The 9,505-nt window shown below is 42.9% G+C and overlaps 1 long non-coding RNA gene across 2 annotated transcripts; it reads right to left on the minus strand.

Annotated features, from left to right (window-relative positions):
• Positions 1–3,544: 3,544 nt before the first annotated feature.
• Positions 3,545–5,279, minus strand: LOC109265889 (uncharacterized). Of its 2 annotated transcripts, XR_008421320.1 has the most exons (4): positions 5,065–5,279; positions 4,814–4,935; positions 4,125–4,286; positions 3,545–3,836 (listed from the first exon to the last, which is right to left on the minus strand). It is a non-coding gene; the product is annotated as an uncharacterized LOC109265889 (long non-coding RNA). The 2 variants fall into 2 exon arrangements; XR_008421315.1 differs by having other exon boundaries at positions 4,814–5,279.
• Between the last annotated feature and the right edge of the window lie 4,226 nt (positions 5,280–9,505).

A 9,505-nucleotide genomic window follows, 5' to 3' on the forward strand; every position in this document is an offset into this window, starting at 1 on the left:
CATAGAGGAAAGCTTTGTAACATGGGATCCGCAATGATTTCTTAGATAAGGCAACAAAAGGAAAAACAGACAAGTGAAACTACACAAACAAGCAAAGGAAACCGCCAACAGAGTAAAAAGGCAACCCATGGAATGGAAGAAAATATTTACAAACCCCATATAAACGATAAGGGGTTAATATCCAAAATACATAAGGAACTCCTACAACTCTAGCAAAAAAGACAATAACCCAATTATAAAAATGGGCAAAGTGGGGCACCTGGGTGGCGCAGTCGGTTGGGCGTCCGACTTCAGCTCAGGTCACGATCTCACGGTCCGTGAGTTCGAGCCCCGCGTCGGGCTCTGGGCTGATGGCTCAGAGCCGGGAGCCTGCTTCCCATTCTGTGTCTCCCTCTCTCTCTGCCCCTCCCCCGTTCATGCTCTGTCTCTCTCTGTCTCAAAAATAAATAAACGTTAAAAAAAAATTTAAAAAAAAAAAAATGGGCAAAGTATATGAATAGACTTTTTTCTACAAAAGACATACAGAGGGTCAACATATACATGAAAAGATTCTCAACACCACGATTCATCAGGGAAGCACAAGTCAAAACCACAATGAGCGAGCACTTCACGCCTATTAAGATGGCAATTCTCAAAAAACAAAACAACAAAAAATAACAAGCACTGGTGAGGATGTGGAGAAATTGGAACGCCTACGTGCTGTTAGAGGGAATATAAAATAGTGCAGCTGCTACAGAAAACAGTATGGAGGGTCCGCAAAATATTAAAAATAGAACTACTGTATGACCCAGCAATCCTAGTTCAGGATATTTATCCAAAAGAATTGAAGTCAGGATCTCAAAGAGATACGTGCACTTCCATGTTCATAAAGCATTACTCACCAGAAATGGAAACAACCTTGGTGTCCATAAACAGATGAATGGATAAAGAAAATGTGGTATATACAAACAATGGAGTATTATTCAGCTTTTAAAAAGAAAGAAATCCTGTCATATGCTACAGCATGGATCAACTTTGAGGACATAATTGTCTCATAATGTGAGATAAGCCTGGCAAAGAAGGACAAATACCACATGATTCCATTTATCGGAGGTATCAAAAGTAGTCAAACTCATGCAAGCAGAGTAGAATGATGGCTGCCAGTGGTTGTAAGAGGGAGAAATGAGGAACTGCTGTTCAATGGCTATAGAGTCTCAATCACGCAAGACGAAAAAGTTCTTGGACATTTTCTGTACAACACTGTGCATACAGCTGACAACATAGTGCTATGCACTTAAAAATTTGCTAGGAGTATAGAATTCATGGCATGTGTTTTTTAACCACAATAAAAGGTATTAGGGACAAGTCTCTATTTTAATAAGCTGTTGTATTTCAGAAAAGTGTTTATTACAATTTAAAAACTCAATGAAGGGGCACCTGGGTGGCTCAGTCGGTTAAGTGTCCGACTTCGGCTCAGGTCATGATCTCACGGTCCGTGAGTTCGAGCCCCGTGTCGGGCTCTGTGCTGACAGCTCAGAGCCTGGAGCCTGCTTCAGATTCTGTGTCTCCCTCTCTCTCTGACCCTCCCCTGTTCATGCTCTCTGTGTCAAAAATAAATAAACATTAAAAAAAAATTAAAAAAAAAAAACTCAATGAATAGGTTATAGTAGATGAGAACCAGCTCGAGAGAAAATTAGTAAACTCCAAATATATTTGAAGAAATTACACAAAATGCAGCACAAATACATGTAGAACAGAAGGAAAGGCTGGGCATGTATCTAGTAGGCATGTATCTAGTAGGATAACAAGAAGAGAGAACGGTGAAGCAGTATTTCGGTCTGAATAATCACAGAACTCTATTCTCCCGGACATAAAGTGTGCTCTGAGGGGGAACACACGTGTGTCCAGCAATTCCAAAGAAGCATTTCCCTCGGGCAGATGTATGAGGTTGGGAGACATCTTTTCAGCGGGCTGCAAGATGCAATGTCAAGGGAAGGTATTGTGCTTTGGGTGGGGGTAGAGAATGTGCATCATGAATGGAAATCCAGAACTCCTTAGCTTTTTTTCCCCGCACCTATTCTTTCTTTACACAAGCTGTGTCCGGGGGTGGAAAACCCTGAAAACAAAGGCACACGCTTAAGAGCGCCCACCGTGAACCTGACACTTTCCTAGGCAACGCGTGTAGGGTGAATAAGACCTTATCCGTCCAGGGAGAACCAGAATATCAGGGGCTGAGAGGGGCTGGGACCCACGCCTGCTGACATCTGAGTCCCAAACTCCTTCTGCTCTGTCTTCCTCCCTCATGATTCCACAACACTGTGTGGCAGCCATGACAATGACTGAGAGCTAACAAAAGGTATTTTAACCTCCTCTCGACCCTGCTTTGAGCTCATCACGAAAGGGAATGCTCCAGCCTCCCTCTGGTAGCCAGAGCCACTCTCACTGCGTTCTTTTGGCAGAAGCATCTCATTTGGAGCGGCCTGGGGTCCCTGGGCTCTTTGAAAGGATCGGTGGGGATAAGTGTCTACATCTTATGGCAGCTGTGAAAAAATGCTCTGCTCACAGCCTAAGGGAGAGCAAGGCCACGGGCAGAGCGGGGGCCAACAGTGCAGGCACTGGGCATGCTGGAACCTGCAGCCACACAGCCCTGGCCAGTGGTGGGTTCTACTGAGTGATCAGGACAGGGCAGTAGACACGAGGATCAGAAAGGGGGCTGCTGAAAATGGAAGCAAATGCTGCAAAATTAAAAAAAGCACCATCACGCTCTAGACAAACATGAAATAATCGACTTAAATCCTTTTGCATTTAAGTGAAACACAAGTGCAAATTCAAGATTTCTGAACTGGCACCTTACCTTTCAAGGCTGGTAAACGTTAAGTCGTCCTTTCTCCTGGAAATCGTGCCTTGAACTCTGCTACAGACAGGGTGGCTGCCTCCTGATTTGCTCAGGGACAGCCGCGTGTATAGCTGCTGTCTCAGGCGTGACCTCTTTTCAGCATTTGTTCAGGAATTTTTAAGTAACAGCAGGGGTGGCAGCAGCAGCGGCAACGGTAGCAGTGGCCTAAGTTAGCCGGGACAGGCTCAGTCCGCTTCCAGTGGGGATGCTGTGAGGTATCAAAAATAAAATAAAACGTTAAAAAAAAATTAAAAAAAAAAAATTGGCAACGAATGTTTGGGCATTAACGGGTTCCCCTCAGAGACCCATCAGGATTATTCCTGAAGCTTCCAGGAGGGCTTCCGGAGAAAGCCCCAGCCACCAGCCCTCCTCAGACTTGCTTCAGATGAAAAGTGGCATCTCAACATGGTCATGTCCTCTTCCCAGGGTGCCCAGGTTCAATGACTTGTTTACGGAGAGGTAGAAAGGCCTGGCCCGGCTTTGAGGCTCCCCACGGCAGCTTGGGTTGGCTTGTGTTGAGGCCCCCCCTCACAGGCCAGCTTCTCCTTCTGCCCAGGCCACCTCCCTCGCTCCCCTCCCAGAGTGGGTGGTCCCAAGAACACGCCCCAGCAAACTCCTGGATGCTCATCTCCATCTCAGAGTTGACTTTCCAAGCAGCTCACGGCAATGACCGGCTTTCTACACATCTGGTAGCACACGAGACACTTATGTAGTGAATGGAGTTCTTACTCTGGTTAGATCAGAGGATGCCCGGAGGTAACCAATCTCATTTTTTCCAATCTTGTCTAGACACGATGTATGGCAGACTATCTGATGTCGAGGTGCTTCTTTAAGGTGGAACTTGCTGGCCAGGTGTGGGCAGCACAGTGAACAGACGGCCTCTGTCAGCCTCTTCAGGGTCAGCCTCAGCTTCAGAGAGTGGCCCCATCGAAGTTCACACACCTTCCAGGACAGCCCACACCTGGTGACCGAGTAAGAAGCGGGTGTGTGTAAGTCCAGCTCTTTGGCCAAACGCGAACACCTCCGAGGGGTTACCCTTACTCCAGAGTTCCCAGCTAGTTTAGCCTAGGCTTTGTCAAGCCTGTATGACATCTGGACATCTTCCTCTACCCAATCCCGCTCTTCCCCTTTCCTTTTGATCCCCAAAATAGACCCCAAACTTCCTCTCGGCATCTTCTTCTGAGTAATTCAACCCGCAACCCAATGTAACACCTCCCCTTCCAGGATGGCTTGTGGGGTGCTCACTTACCAAAGAAAGTGACAGAACACCAGCAGCTGGGAAGAGCTCTCATCCATCTGGGATAATGATGAGAGGAGATTTGGTGCAGCTGCCTCTGCCGTCTTAACGTGAGAGCTACCCGAAGTCAGCAGGTCACCATTGGGTGCAGTGGAAAACCAGGGAAATCTTAGTCTAGATGTATATGAAACATGGGTAATGGGCACTGAGCAGTCCCATCACATAGCATATGGAAACAAATCCAAATACTCTTCCTACAGTGGTTTTAACATTAACGGCATGCAGGATGAATCTACAACTATTAAATTGTGTGGTTACGCGGTGGCACTTTAAAAATTGGCAACGAGGGGCGCCTGGGTGGCTCAGTCGATTAAGCGGCCAACTTCGGCTCAGGTCATGATCTCACGGTCCGTGAGTTCGAGCCCCACGTCGGGCTCTGTGCTGACAGCTCAGAGCCTGGAGCCTGTTTCAGATTCTGTGTCTCCCTCTCTCTGACCCTCCCCTGTTCATGCTCTGTCTCTCTCTGTCTCAAAAATAAAATAAAACGTTAAAAAAAAATTAAAAAAAAAAATTGGCAACGAATGTTTGGGCATTAACGGGTTAAAAAGAGGAAAAGGACTTTTTGATGGAAAACCAAATACTCTATTCATGAGAAAGTCCGTGACAAACCTGTAAATTCCAAAAGGTTGATCGACACTTACCCTCTACTAGAGGAGTCACATGCTATCGCTGATCCCACAAAAACCAGAAGACGCACATCTGCTCAAGTGTCGGTGTCAGCTCCCAAAGACTGTGCCGGAACACAATGACCTGACACGCGCAGCTGTGGAAAATATGCAGGAAAGCAAGACTTTCATCTAGATCAATTAAACGTTGCTCTACAGTTTTATTCTAGTAATTATTTATTATTAATTTATTAATGTCTCTGTATTCTATTTATTAATCAACTTACTGTATCAATTTCATTCTATTGTTCTTGGGCACATAGAAAAAGTAAAGACAGCTGTTAATGTGCTGGCTCCCCTGGCAGAAGAGCGTTTCAAGTGAATTAAATGACGTCACTTTTACAGAAATGTAATCAGAAGCTACAAACTGGAAAACAGTCATTTTCAATAATGATTCCTTTTTTTTAAAGTTTATTTATTTCTGACATAGAGACAGAGCATGAGCGGGGGAGGGGCAGAGAGAGGGAGACACAGAATCGGAAGCAGGCTCCAGGCTCTGAGCTGTCAGCACAGAGCCCGACACGGGTCTCGAACTCATGGACCGTGAGATCATGACCTGAGCTGAAGTCACTTGCTCAACCGACCCAGGCACCCCAATTCTTTTTTTTTTTAATTCACGGTACCAGTAAAGCATTTGGGATTTCATTCTGTTGAAGGTAAACACCTGACATTACCAGGGTGAGATGCCATGATAAACTCCGCTAAATGAGTCACTGCTGCTGTAAATTCAGTTCCTAGAGAGTTCAAACGACAGATAAAGTTATCCTTGCATACCGATATAAGTACAAATTTTGATGGAGCACAGTACCATGGTAAAACCCCATTTTTGCGAAAAATACTGATGGAGTAGAAATGTGCTTGGAATTAAGTGTGGTGCAACATGGTACTCAAGTTGTCAAAATAAGCAATGGCTAAGGAGTTTATAAATAGCATAACGTATATAGTACTTGGAATAACTGAACCACACACTTTTTGTGAAAAGTCTGATTTTGAATACCAAGCAATGCGTGGTTTCTCTTTTTGCTGGCTGCCATAAGTAGGATTTTAGAAAAATATGAGCCTTTGAGAAAATAATTTGTAAATCAATCTAAGTGTCCTATGATGGTGTTGAACTCTTTATAAATAAGCCTTCTAGATTTGGGCCATATCCTTCTAAATCCGTTTTGGAGAAGTTGTTATCAACATCTTCAGTGAGCAGATGATCAAACTTCAGTTTTCTAGAATTTCAGCAAATTGGGATTATTGGTAATGAGGTTTAAAAACAGCAAGACGCTAAAATTTGTACCCACAAGGGCAAGGGAAGAACTGAACAAATTAAATAATGGCAGCTCGAATGATGTGTATTTCAGCAAATTGGGATTATTGGTAATGAGGTTTAAAAACAGCAAGACGCTAAAATTTGTACCCACAAGGGCAAGGGAAGAACTGAACAAATTAAATAATGGCAGCTCGAATGATGTGTAAGATTTAAATATGCAGTTCTAGAACTACATTTTGGAATATCTCTGTAGAGAGAATTTTTTTTTTTAATCTTTTTTTTCAACGTTTTTTATTTATTTTTGGGACAGAGAGAGACAGAGCATGAACGGGGGAGGGGCAGAGAGAGAGGGAGACACAGAATCGGAAACAGGCTCCAGACTCCGAGCCATCAGCCCAGAGCCTGACGCGGGGCTCGAACTCACGGACCGCGAGATCGTGACCTGGCTGAAGTCGGACGCTTAACCGACTGCGCCACCCAGGCGCCCCGAGAGAATTTTTTTATAGAGTTCCTTCCTATCTTCCGTTGTACCAGACTAGGGTAAAGTTGAGAAATAAGTTTTTGCAAAATATAAACATGGCACAGTAGAGACAACTAATTTGACAAGCTTTGCCTTGTAAAAATACTTTTTGAGGAAAGGAATGGAAGCAAGAATACCCTTGAAACTGCATTAGAATTGAGAATATCATCCACTTAGAATGTGTTCCGATCCTATTAGTATGCTAGAGAAAGTACAGTCTGCAACACAATATGGTCTACAGAAAGGTTAATTGAAGGTTCATCTCAAATTTATTAGCCATAAAATGTAATTTTGAAGAAAAATTCAGGTAACTTTTGGTTCAACATAACAAGATCATATAAGAAAAAAAATCCCACTTGCTTCAGAACAAATACAGTACCGTGGTATACGAGATATATGTGTTTTAAGGAACTGATTAAAGAGATGAATAAGGATTCTGATATTTTTTAATGTTTACTTTTCAATATAAAGTATTAAAGTTTATTGTACGCAGTTATGTTATTACACGTTTTGGGAAAAACTATTTTTAAACAATTCTTGAATATAACTTTTATGGGTTCATCAACATAATGAAACTATCAGTCATTAAATAAATATTTCAAAAAACACATGGTTACTTTCAGCACTTTCTTCCTTCTCAAAAGTGTTCTGGTTTGAGTGGTAAATACTATGATCACCCTATGATGACACCCACAGTCATCAGGTTCCTCACACTTTAAAGAAAATGAATGTTCTCTGACTCCCCCTTCTAGGGACAAAGGCTCCCAAGATGCAAAGGACTCTCAAAGAAGAGATGATTAACTCTTTTCCCTAAAATTCTCAGTATGCACAGGATTTCTTTGGGAGCCTATTATAATACAGATGCCTGCCCCTACTCACAAAGTCCATGATGGGGCCCTGGAGTCTGTATTTTGCCCAAGACTTCCCCATCTCTCCAACAGATTCCTGGAGATCCAAATGCAGCTTTGAAAAATGCAGCTTGCCTTTTCTCAAATCAACTTCCAGAGGCTTTTCTTGGCATGGAGTTGAACTCTACATCCCTGAAGTCCCACCCACTAGTAAGATCAGCCACAAAAAGAGAAAATAGAGCTCTCTTCCCCATGATGGATCTTCAAATGTGAGGAGACGACTTTTATCCGTTTCTGGAGTTTTCTCTTCTCTGGTCTAATTACTTCAGTTACTTCAACTCTTTTTCAAAACGTAAAATACACACAACATAAACTCATAAAAGATTGAGAATACAAAGTATTCCCACACAGAAAGACTAGGGTGATATGGCTCAGGCATAATGTGAGTGGAAACATTCAGGATTTTAGCTGATGGTAAACTCAAAAGGAGTCAATAGTATTAATCATTACAAGAAGAAGAAGAGAGAGCAGGAGGATGAAAGAGGGAGGAGAAAGAGGAAAAGGAGAAAAAAAAATCTCTACCTCTATTTGTCGATATCAAATGAAATGATGCTGATTACTCAGACATCTTCTAACACATTCTACTGTTTCCATTCACACTTCTTTGATCAAATATCTCCTACTTCCTGGAATGCCAGCTCCACTCCTCCCCTAAAGCAACCAGCTATTTTCAAAACTATTCATCTTTCAAGATTCAGTTCACTGATCAGGTCCTCAAGCACCTCAGGAGAATTTACTCCTCTTTCCTCTGTGCACCTGCTGTCCCCAAAGAGCCGTCACCAGACTCATCTGTTGACACATCTCTTATGGCATATACACCTCCAAGTAGACTATAGAATTTAGATATTATGCTTATTGCTAGTCGTCTATCTGTCCTCTAATATAAGTTTCATGAGGGCAGGGCTGTGGTTTTATTTAAAATCCTATTTCCAGTACCTGGAAGAGTGCCCAGCACACATTGGGGCAGTCAATCTTTGTTGGATAAACAAGTAAGTAAATTCATATTTTTTTAAGAACTATAGGGCAAGAACTATGTCCTATTTATCTTCCTAGACAATACAACATAATGTACAGTCGACAAATGTTTATGGAAAGAGAACGTAAAGAAAGGGAGAAAGGAATGGATTATTTGACAACTGGAAAACAATGTCCACATTAAGGGCTTTTTGTGCTGCTAAGGAAAGGGATCAAATACTAGACAGATAAGCTGGGCCTATCAAATGCGCCCTTGAATATCCATAGAACACCTACTCGTACATGTAATAATGTATCAGATAGGGAATGAACTAGGTATCTAAGGTCCTTTCCAAGTCTGGATTCCACAGTTCCCAGGTGGTGGAATTTACCTGTCTTCAGCCAGCCTGCTTTTTTCCCTTCCTCCACCCTCAAGGCTCTCCCTGTGTGGGTGGGTAAACTCACTGGCACATTTTCTCAGAGCCCTGCACTGAAATTCATTCAGAGCCAGCACCTTGGACTCATTTACAAACAACGCATGGCTCACACAGAATCTCTTCACCCATCTTGGGCTTCCAACTCTTAACAACATTCATTCTACCCTGTTTAGTCCAAAGACAGCTCTCCTTGACAGAGAAAACAGGAAAAACAGCAGAAAACAAGTTCTGCTTTCTTCACGTTATCCATCAACATCACACCATTGGCCGCAAGCAACACGGCCTGCCTCTTCCTTCTTGTTCTCGCTCTGAAGTTGTAAGTCCTCCATTATCCTGCCCTTAACTTTTTTTTTTTTCTTTCTCAAAAGCCTCAGCACACTCTGGCCTTTGGTCCTTCTGTTCCCTGTTAACTGGCCATTGCCTCTCTTTCACATAATTTTTGGTGACAGGTCTTTCCACTTTTTGGTACGTGCCCTTTTTAAATCTGAGTTTCTCAGAGAGAGTGCTTCCATGTTGGCTCTAGATGCCCTCACTTTTGGTCTTCAGCATGGATAACATGTAATTGCAAAGACAGACTATAATTTTGAAAGC

Source organism: Panthera pardus, unplaced genomic scaffold (genome assembly GCF_024362965.1).
Source record: "Panthera pardus isolate Hobbes unplaced genomic scaffold, ASM2436296v1 HiC_scaffold_1, whole genome shotgun sequence".
NCBI lineage: Eukaryota > Metazoa > Chordata > Mammalia > Carnivora > Felidae > Panthera > Panthera pardus.